General features: G+C 50.2%; 1 protein-coding gene across 1 annotated transcript in view; it reads right to left on the reverse strand.

The window, feature by feature from the left end:
* Nucleotides 1–11,376, reverse strand: part of LOC142560808 (rho GTPase-activating protein 29-like) — a 250,426-nt gene extending 239,050 nt beyond the window's left edge. Inside the window, exon 1 of the mRNA XM_075673171.1 lies at nt 10,956–11,376. The gene's annotated coding sequence lies outside the window, so the exon portion shown is untranslated. The remainder of the gene's footprint in view (nt 1–10,955) is intronic.
* Nucleotides 11,377–11,419: the final 43 nt, after the last annotated feature.

The raw sequence follows: 11,419 nt of genomic DNA on the forward strand, positions 1-11,419 counted from the left end.
TCCCGAGAGAAGCCGAGCAGCGACGGAAACGCGACTGGCAACGTGCGGCCCCCAATACAGATCCCGCCATTATTACGCCCCCGCCCGCGAGGGTCGGCATTGAGGGAAACACTTGTCGGTTCGGAGCGTTATTGCTGCGAGCTTTTTCTGCGCGCGCTTCGAACGCGATCGAGGGCGAACACAGCGCGCGAGGTGCATACTCGTAGGCACACAATGCAGGCTCACAGCTGTGGCCCCGCTTTTCCATTCGTTCGTCCAACATTAGTGAAGCTGCCTCGCTTGTCTCTTCAGCGGCCGCTAGCTCTTCTCGACATCGCACGGCTCGTTTGACCTCGTGCGTCCGATATGCGCCCGAAGACCGACGTTCCCGTGCGACCCTCGAGTGTACGTATCCTCAAGAAAACTATTACAGACCTGCTGGGATCCCTGAAGGGACACTCAAGAGAATAATAAGTTGAGTTGTATTAATACATTCGTCGTCGTCGTCGTTGTCATCATCATCATCATCATCATCATCATCATCATCATCATCACGCCTATGTTTACTACAGGACGAACACCTCTTCCATACGACAGCGGCGTTTTAACTTATTACGCCGCCCCAGGAAATGTCAAATAATCGCGCTCTTCGCCACTCTGGCACCAAATTTAGAAGTATCACGTGGAAATTTTTAAACACCCTGCTAGGCATTATAAATGATATGGGAAAAGCACATATGTTTTCTGGTACGGTCAGGAGATTCTTGGCGCGCTTCCCGAAATGCCGGCGGCCTGCTTCGTCTATATACAGGACGGAACGCCCCTGTATGCTCAGCGATCTCCAATTACCCTCCTTGTGCCAGCTGACCACATCTCACGCCTGCAAATTTCCTACAGCTTGGAGGTGGCGCACAGGGCGTCACTACAGGACGTCACTTACAGAGTGCAGTGATTGTGCACTTTTCTTCTCACGGACAGCGGTAAGCGGAAGGTCACGACTTGGCGATGCCCCCTACCGTGTGCGCTCCCACCAATTTTTATTATTCTGTACATTTCCTTCTCACTATAAGCATTAGTGCACTGCACTATTGTGGGCTATGGTACGGAGCGAGACACACTATCATCTGTGTTCTACTTGACTGCATAATTAGTCAACATTAGTTATTAACAGACTTCGCAAGTATTAACTTTAGGGCAAAAACATTGAATGAGAATGTTGTAGAGCACTCTAGGAAACATTTAATTCAGCAAGCAGCTTACAACTTTCTACTTGTTCCGCAATCATTTTTATCTGAGTTCTAAAGAAAGCTCCCGAAATATTAAGAAAGAAAGTAAGAAAGAAAGAAAGAAAGAAAGAAACAAAGAAAGAAAGCACGTGACACGCCCGCTTGCGCGCCGGGATTGTGGTGCCCTCAAACGTGCCAAGCATGAACGAACAGCACCCTCAGCCCGGTCTGCTGCCTGGTCTGCATATCGCCATATATACTTAAGCATATCACTGGCGTAAATTGCCAAATTGCGCTGGCTTTCATTAGGACGCCGAAAAAAAATTATTACATAACTAGGAATTCTAAGACTGCTGAATTAGATGTTTCCTATATAACGCTCTATAACTTTCTCGTTGGAAGTTTTGTCCTGAAGTTATTACTCGTGAAGTTGATCTTGACTGATTGTGCAATTAGGCAGAGTTCAAAAATAGCGCAACTCGCTCCGTGCAATGACCGACAACACCGACATTTGGTCGCGTTCTCCTAAAGTGCTTAGGCATACTTTTTAAACCATTGGCTATAGAGTTAGCTGGGACGCCCTGTGTGTAGAGCCCATACAGTGTCACTGTCCTACCTTCGACTCTCGATCAAAGACGTGCTCTGCGCACCAGCCTCACCCGCGGAAGCAAAGATGCCGGCACCTCGGCCGCACGCCTCTGCGGTTTATGCACAGGGCCACCAAATCGATAATGCGACTCGCAACCATACTAGACGAGCAATTGCGACTACCTCCGTATGAAATTTTGTCGTTTTACATGCCAAAACAAAAGCCACAATCTGATTATGAGGTACGCCGTATAGTATAGGGACTGCGCATTAGTGTTGACCATCTAGCTTTCCTTAACGTGCACCTAAATCTAAGTTCACAAGCGTTCTTGCATGTCGCCCCCATCAAAATGCGGCCGCCGCTGACTTTTACTCGACTGTATAAACATGAGTCAACATCCATGCATCTGCGGATGTGCGCACATTGAATCCCCTTCTTCCTTTTCTCTTCCTGATGGGGTCGAGTGAGTGAGTGAGTGAAAAACTTTATCAGCTCTATGTTCGCTGGTCTTCTGCGGTTCTCAGATGGCTTCGTCCATCTTCTCGCACAACGGTCGGTTGCCCTTAGTCCAGGGCTCCGCTGGATGCTGCTGCCAGTTGTGCTCGCCGAATCAGACCTTCTTGGTCCACCTGGCGATCGCTGGAGAGCACTCCCTCCCATTGCTCCGCACTCGGGTTTGGTATAACGGGTACCACGTCTATCTTCTGGCATGCCCACGTTATGTGATACAGCGTGGGTGTTTCGTGGTACCAGGGGCATTTGTCATTGTATTGTGTGGGATAAATTTTGCTGAGTACGTTTGGGTTCGGGTAGGAGCCCGTTTGTAGCTGCCTCCACGCGACAGAGTCCTCTCTGCTAAGGGAGTTGTGCGGTGGTGGATACCGCTTTCTGCAGCCCTTGTAGTAATTTAGTATCGCCGAATAGTCTTGGGGTACAGGTTCGGTCCCCTCGAAGTCGCCTACGTTGGATGCTCGGTAATAAGTGTACCATCGAACTATCCTGTCCGCCTCTTGGTTCCCTGCCACTCCCATGTGTCCCGGCGTCCATACTATCGTATGCCTAATTGGTTCTTCTTTTGTTTGTCGTTGTGTTATGTGGTCTCCGGAGCGGAGTATGCGGAGCGCTCCGTGCCCTATTCTGCCGCGTAGGTAGTTGCGGCACGCTGTTTGCGAGTCTGTAAGAATTGTTAGAGACCGTTTAGACCGATATCCCTCCGCTGCCGCTAGAGCGACGGCCGCTTCTTCAGCCTCGACTATCGTACAGCCTTGTAGTGATGCGCTGGTGATCTCGCGTAGGTTCGAATCAATCACCGTTGCTACCGCGTTGCTGTTGCTCTACCCCGCTGCTCTGGCGTGTGTGGCTGCGTGCACATATACCGTCGTTTCTTGGGGTGCTAGTGTCTTTTGTAGGTATTCAGCCCTCGCTTCTCTGCGTGCTTTGTGTAGTTTGGGATCCATGTTCCGGGGTATGGGTGCTACCTTTATTGTGTTGCGATACTCGTCCGGAATTGTTTCGGTCCTCTGTATCTCTTGAAGTTGATCGGCGCAGCCTAGTTTCTTCAGGAGCTCCCTTCCAGATGGGGTCTGCTGTAGTCTGCGCTGTTGGGAGACTAGTTGCGCCTCTTTCAATTCCTCGAAGGTGTTGTGTAGTCCTAAGGCTAGGAGCTTTTCGGTTGAGGTGTTGTGGGGAAGGTGGAGCGGGGGGGGGGGGGGGGTTTGTAGGCTTTGCGTAGAATCGCGTCCGCCTGTTGTACCTCACTCTTGACGGGATTGTAGTATGGGAGGCTGTATGCCACTCGGCTGACGACCAGGCTTCTGACCAGCTTGAGTGTGTCCTCCTCTCGCATGCCGTGGCGTCTGTGTGAGAGGGGCGTGATCATGCAGGCCACTTGTAGGGTGCATGCCTTGAGTAGGGCGAGGGTGTGGGTGCAGCGTTGGTTTGACTGTATCCTCATCCCCAGGATTCTGATGAGCGTCTTTTCCGGTATCGGCTTCCCCTCGAGGTAGACCTTGAGCTTTAACTCGTCGCTGGTGGGTACTGTGCGGTTTTGCTTTCCTCTCCAAACTCTCAGGAGCTCGGACTTCTCAGTGGAGCAGGCTAGCCCTCTTGCTCTGACGTAGTCCTCTACGCAGGTGGCTGCCTCTTGTAACTTCTCTTCTTTCTGTCTGAGTGAGCCTGTGTTAACCCAGATGGTGATGTCGTCGGCATACATGGCATGGTGTATGCCGTCGATTTCTTTTAGCTGTTTTGCCCAGCCAATCATGGCTATGTTGAAAATCGTGAGGGAGATGACCGACCCTTGAGGCGTCCCTTTGTTTGGAGCAAGGAACTTCTCTGATCTGAGCTCTCCGAGGCCAATCGTTGCCGTTCTGTTTGAAAGGAAGGCTTTGACGTAGCCGTAGAGTCTCCTCCCGCATTTCAGGTCGTTCATGCCCGTGAGGATAGCCTCATGGCTCACATTGTCAAAAGCTCCCTTGATATCCAATGCCATTGTTATATTCTCCCCGCTCCTGGGGACGTTCCCGAGTACTTCTTCTTTGATTTGAAGCAGTACGTCTTGGGTCGATAATTTTGCTCTGAATCCAAACATGTTGTGGGGATACAGTTCGTTGTACTCCATGTACTGTTGTAGTCTCAGCGTCACCACTCGTTCGTACAGTTTTCCCAGACACGATGTGAGCGAGATCGGTCTGAAGTTCTCAATTTGCAGTTTCTTGCCCGGTTTAGGAATCATCACTACCTCCGCATGCTTCCACTCCTCGGGGACGGTCTCAGCTTCCCAGTGTTTGTTGAGAAAGTCGGTTAATTCTGCGACTAACTCTTCACTGAGGTTGCGGATGAGTGCGTTATTGATCTTGTCTGCACCCGCGGCCGTGTTCCTGGTTGTGTTTCGAATCGCTGCGTACACCTCTTCTCGCGTGATGGGTCTGGGGTCGACATGCGAAAATACCCGTGTACTTATATTTAGGTGCACGTGAAAGAACCTCAGGTGGTCCAAATTTCCGGAGTACCCCACTACGGCGTGCCTCATAATGAGATCGTGGTTTTGGCACGTAAAGCCCCATAATTTAATTTGATATTTTTTCTCGTCCCGACGTGCAGGGTAGCAAACCGGGCGCGAACTTGGTTAACCTCCCTGCCTTACCTTCTTTATATGTGTATGTATATATCATCGTCATTACCATCGTCATCCGATTTTTTATGTGCAAAGCAGAGCGAGGACCTGTTCCAGCGATCTCCAATTGCGACATTATTTTCATCCTCTTATTTACTTACATTGTTAAATCAAGTCACGTCCACGCGTTTTGCTGCGAGCTATTAAAGAAAGGAGTACAGGAGGCCTACGCGAATATTTTGTGAAAAATCTACAAATATTCCACAGCTACCTTGGTCCTCCGCAAGTAGTAAGTTACCTATCAGGAAAGGGGTCAGGCAAGAAGACACAATCTGTCCTATGCTATTCACTGCATGATTGGAGGAAGTATTCAAGCTATTAAACTGGGAAGGCTTAGGAGTGAGGATCAACGGCAAATATCTCAGCGACCTTCGGTTTGCAGATGACGTTGTCCTGTTCAGCAACGCTGCAGCTGCCATGGGGACAAATTAAAACAAATGGTTGAGTGCCTTAACACAGAAAGTGTAAGCGTGTGGTTGAAGATTAATATGCAGAAGACAATGTTCAGTAGCCTGGCAAGACAACAAGAGTTCAGGATCGCTATTCAGCCCCTAGAGTCTGTGAACTGCGTTTATCTAGGTCAATTACTCACAGGGGACCCTGATCATGAGAAGGAAATTTAAAGAATAAAAATGGGTTGGAGTGCATACGGCAGGGATTGCCAGGTCCTGACCGGGAGCTTACCACTATCATTAAAAAGAAAGGCGTACAATCAATGCATTCTACCTGTGCTAACACATGGGACATAAACTTGGAGGTTGACAAGGAAGCTCGAGAACAAGTTAAGGACAGCGCAAAGAGCGATGGAACGAAAAATGTTAGGCGTAACGTTAAGAGACAGGAAGGGATCAGTGTGGACCAGCGAGTAAACGGGATTCTAATTGACATTAAAAAGAAAAAAATGAAGCTGGGCAGGTCATGTAATGCGTAGGTTGGGTGTCAAGAGAAGGGAAGCGCAGTCGAGGACGGCAGACGACTAAGTGGGGCGATGAAATTAGGAAATTCGCGGGCTCTAGTTGGAATCGGTTGGCGTAGGACAGGGGTAATCGCAGATGGCAGGGAGAGGCCTTCGTCTTGGCAGTGGACATAAAATATACTGCTGCTGCTGATGATGATTAAAAAAAAAGTCACGCTTTCGCCCGAAAGGCGGAGCACCGATTGCGACAGCAAATTAGTAGATAGCTAGACGAAACCTCGCCTCTCATCCCGAACCTACCTTTCGGACGGTTGTGTCGGCCTCCATGCTTGGATTACAAGGAGGCGCAACCCTCCCCGGCCTTAGGCACCACATCTAGCATTGTGCTACGTCTACCATTGACCGACGTGCACGGCCTCCGAGAAGCTGGATTACAGAGGGTCGCCACACCCTCCAGCGTCAGCTGCCAAGACGCAAGTGTTCTCCAGACTAGGTCACACGGTTTATGCACACACACCGTAATGCCCCATCCAATTGAACGGGTGGCGGTGCAGCGGTGGCGTAGAGGTAGAACACCCGCCTCACGTGCAAGAGGTCCGTGGTTCGAATCCCTGTGCCGGCAATTTTCCACCGGATAAAAAAAAAAGAAAAAAAATCCGCGTGTTGAAAATTGCACAAACAGGCCTGGAGTGTGGCCTGATCCCGGTGACCAGAACCGGTAACGCACTCCCTCACCAGAGCAGGATTGGCCACCCTGGTGCAGTACTTGGCCACAACCTCCTATATGAACAGAACAATCAAACCCCGGCCCTCAGTCCCCAACAGCTGCGAAGCAGCTGACCGCGGCGGCGGTCAGACCTGCGACGCAGCAGATGGTGCTAAGAATCACTGGCTCCGGACAGGCCGCCATTGGAATATGAACCTGGCAACGTTTAACGCTAGGACGTTATCTAGTGAGGCGAGTCTAGCAGTGCTATTGGAGGAATTAGAGGGCAGTAAATGGGATATAATAGGGCTCAGTGAAGTTAGGACGCCAAAAGAAGCCTATACAGTGCTAAAAAGCGGGCACGTCCTGTGCTACCGGGGCTTAGCGGAGAGAAGAGAACTAGGAGTCGGATTCCTGATTAATAAGAATATAGCTGGTAACATACAGGAATTGTATAGCATTAACGAGAGGGTGGCAGGTATTGTTGTGAAACTTAATAAGAGGTACAAAATGAAGATTGTACAGGTCTACGCCCCTACATCCAGTCATGATGACCAGGAAGTCGAAAGCTTCTATGAAGACGTGGAATCGACGATGGGTAGAGTGAAAACTAAATGCACTATACTAATGGGCGACTAAGGGGACGCCAAAGACTTGAAAAATTATAGACCGATCAGCTTACTGTCCGTTGCCTACAAACTATTTACTAAGGTAATCGCAAGTAGAATCAGGAACACCTTAGACTTCTGTCAAGCAAAGGACCAGGCAGGATTCCGTAAAGGCTACTCAACAATAGATCATATTCACACTATCAATCAGGTGATAGAGAAATGTGCGGAATATAACCAACCCTTATATATAGCTTTCATTGATTACGAGAAAGCGTTTGATTCTGTCGAAACCTCAGCAGTCATGGAGGCATTGCGGAATCAGGGTGTAGACGAGCCGTATGTAAAAATACTGAAAGATATCTATAGCGGCTCCACAGCCACCGTAGTCCTCCATAAAGCAAGCAACAAAATCCCAATAAAGAAAGGCGTCAGGCAGGGAGATATGATATCTCCAATGCTATTCACAGCGTGTTTACAGGAGGTATTCAGAGACCTGGATTGGGAAGAATTGGGGATAAAAGTTAATGGAGAATACCTTAGTAACTTGCGATTCGCTGATGATATTGCCTTGCTTAGTAACTCAGGGGACCAATTGCAATGCATGCTCACTGACCTGGAGAGGCAAAGCAGAAGAGTGGGTCTAAAAATTAATCTGCAGAAAACTAAACTAATGCTTAACAGTCTCGGAAGAGAACAGCAATTTACAATAGGCAGCGAGGCACTGGAAGTCTTAAGGGAATACATCTACTTAGGGCAGGTAGTGACGGCGGATCCGGATCATGAGACGGAAATAATCAGAAGAATAAGAATGGGCTGGGGTGCGTTTGGCAGGCATTCTCAGATCATGAACAGCAGGTTGCCATTATCCCTCAAGAGAAAAGTATATAATAGCTGTGCCTTACCAGTACTCACCTACGGGGCAGAAACCTGGAGGCTTACGAAAAGGGTTCTACTCAAATTGAGGACGACGCAACGAGCTATGGAAAGAAGAATGATAGGTGTAACGTTAAGGGATAAGAAAAGAGCAGATTGGGTGAGGGAACAAACGCGAGTTAATGACATCTTAGTTGAAATCAAGAAAAAGAAATGGACATGGGCAGGACATGTAATGAGGAGGGAAGATAACCGATGGTCATTAAGGGTTACGGACTGGATCCCAAGGGAAGGGAAGCGTAACAGGGGGCGGCAGAAAGTTAGGTGGGTGGATGAGATTAAGTTTGCAGGCATGGCATGGCCACAATTAGTACATATGACCGGGGTTGTTGGAGAAGTATGGGAGAGGCCTTTGCCCTGCAGTGGGCGTAACCAGGCTGATGATGATGATACGAAACAAGGATAGTAGCTTTATCGACCGCATAAACTTGTAAACATTCGCTTAGTAACTAAATTAACAATGGCATAACATGCAAGCGCGACTGAGCGAGGACGTAGAAAGAAACAGAGACAGCGCTGTCTCTGTGTGTCTGTTTCTTCCTACGTCCTCGTTCAGTTGCGCGTACACATCCTATCACTGATTCAAACCAACTAGCCCGCCAACGCGTTTCAACAAAATTAACAAGAGCGGTGTCACGCGCGCACACGTAAACATGAACACATCTCGCTTGACAGCGCAAACTCGCTGTCAAAATGCTGGAGTGAGGAATTGCGGCAGCAACAGCGATCGAATTGACCTTCGTGCACCTCTCGCTTCAACGAGAACGAAACGTCGAAAGCACAGCGCATACGAAGATATACCGGCACTGCGCGCACTTTGCAAACATCGCAGATCGCTTTGAAAAAGAGGCCCGCGCGGGCGCGCACTTTGGCTACGCCGCTGATTGCTTTAGATGCGGCGCCAGCCGCCGGAGAAGAACCCCCCCCCCCTCCTCCTCCTTCGCCTCAACCCCGTGCCTCGCGCGCGACAGGAGGGGGCGCGCTTCCGGCTTGCCTTCCTCCCTCGCGCACGCGAGATTGAACCGCGTTCGCCTGCTCACCATCGCACGCCTGCACTCGCACATACAGCATACGGCGCGCGGCGACGATTTTATCGCCCTTGGACTTTATGCGGAACCTCACGGCGACGGCGACGGCAGAAATCACCTGGAGTGTGCATATAATTGCGATCACAATAAGTGCTGGGTTATTTCATTTACGTAATCACATAATAATTTATTTAACAATTTAACGTTATGGAGAAGCTGGTGAAACATTGTGTTTGTTTCCAATCCGTAATAAAGATGGCTGAATCAAGGCGTAAATCTCATCCAAGACCCTTACACGATTTCACCAATCTTTTCAATACCTGAATGTTTCATTTACATTTTATTTGTTAGAGCGTCCGCCCCCCCCCCCCCCCATCCCCTTGGCTGGATGCGGTGTTAAAAAACAGTTCGTTCTATGCCTACGGCACGCAAGTAGGACCAATATTCCTCCACGCTATTTTCATTTGTAAACAAAAACAACCGTCGTCGCTAAGCGCGCAGTGCGTTGAACATATGCACTTGCGCAATAAAGCGTGCAGTGAGAACTTCGGTTTCAGCACGCCAGAATATTTTAGGCGCATTTATTTCCGCATGTAGCGGGTGTGTACGCCACGGTGCACTCGTTCAAGCGAAGACCTCGGTCTAACGGAATCAAACGCAGGCGCAGGTTCTTCATAAGTTTACGCTCCAACGCAAAAGAGAGGAGGTCGAGGATCGATGGTAAATATTCTCTCAGAATTAGCCGGACTTATATAAAGTGCAGCTTAATTCCTAACATATACCGGATGTTCAATATACATTTATTAATGCCACTAGCTTAATTAGTGAGAACAGGCAGCTTGCTTCAGGCAATCGCGATAGCCAAAAACATGACAGATATTAATACACCCCTCAACGAAGAGCAGCCTTTAAGCGCGAATTAAAACATATCCCCTCAGAATGCACGATAACCGGAGAAGCACCTCGCGATTGTCGAGTTTTCGGTCGGTCATTCACAACAGCAACCGTAAATGACACGATATACTGACACGGTTCTAGAGGTGATCCCACGTTTCGCGATACACCTGGCCTACATGAATGTACGCGTGGAGTTGAATCGCGCAGTTCGCAGTATCGAGAGGTCAGCGAAGTCTGGCTGCACCGACGCTGTCATAATCTTAACGGGAGCGACAACACAATAGCTGACTTCGGTGCACTCGCGCGAAGTTGCTCAACTGTTTCCGAATTGAGATGTCGGCGATTATTTATGGCGCGCGCTCAGACACACAATTACGGCGAAATACGCAAGTTGGGTGCTCGCGGAATATACGCGAACGCTCAACATATGGGCCAGTGACCGATTCGATCGAAGAAAGGAAGAAACGTAGGGGAGAGATCGAAAGCGAGAGGAGGGAGAGGCAGCCACTCCGGGTTGGTTAACACCAACAGGCAGAGTGCGAGGGGCGCAAAGGAGGATCGCTTCACCGCTCGACTCGCTCATGCGGGACCGTCGGCTTTTGCAGCCCCGATGTGCGGCGTCTGTCTCACTCCGAGGTTTCGCTCATCGCTCTCGGCTCCTCTCATCACTGCGGCGTCCTAGCGTCGTCGCGGAGATGGATTGAAGGCGTTCACGCGAAGGGCAGTAAACCGAAGCGGGCACGACGCACCGCGTCTTCCATATCACGCACATAGCGCTGGAGCGGTGTACGAAAACGTTCACGGGGGTCCGAACTCGGTGCAAGAACGGGCCGAGCGGCGCGCACGCACAGACCAGCTGCGCAAGCACAGAAGAGTGGGAAACACATGCACTGACCACAAATTACGACCGCCGGGAGGATCCTCCAAACTTGGTCATGCTCGGGGAAGCAGCGCTTGCGGGGTGGCCGCCTTCGTTTCTCGAGGACTCCGTGGACAGATAAAAACTCGCCGGGTGATGGCAAGGAGCAAGTGCGCTGGCTTGCTTTTTGCACGACTGTTGTCGCCGCACCGCCGCCGCTGGCCTCGCCTTCGCTGCTATGCGGTCATTTAAATAAACTTGGCCGACCCTTCGAGAGCAAAAAAGCCTAGCGCGCGCGCGCAGCACGCAGCAGCTAGTCGCGTCGTCGCCGCCGTCGACCCACACCCTCGTGGTGGCGGCGGGGGCTGGCTAGCGCTGCTACTACCCGCCAAGACCGCGGCGCGTTTTTTTGTTTGTGCTCGAGAAACCTCACGCGGAGGCGTGGGCCGGCCGATTCCGCCGCTCGCGCGAGTTGTGACGACGAGCTCGCGCGACGCCAT

This window comes from Dermacentor variabilis, chromosome 10 (assembly GCF_050947875.1).
Source record: "Dermacentor variabilis isolate Ectoservices chromosome 10, ASM5094787v1, whole genome shotgun sequence".
Classification (NCBI taxonomy): domain Eukaryota; kingdom Metazoa; phylum Arthropoda; class Arachnida; order Ixodida; family Ixodidae; genus Dermacentor; species Dermacentor variabilis.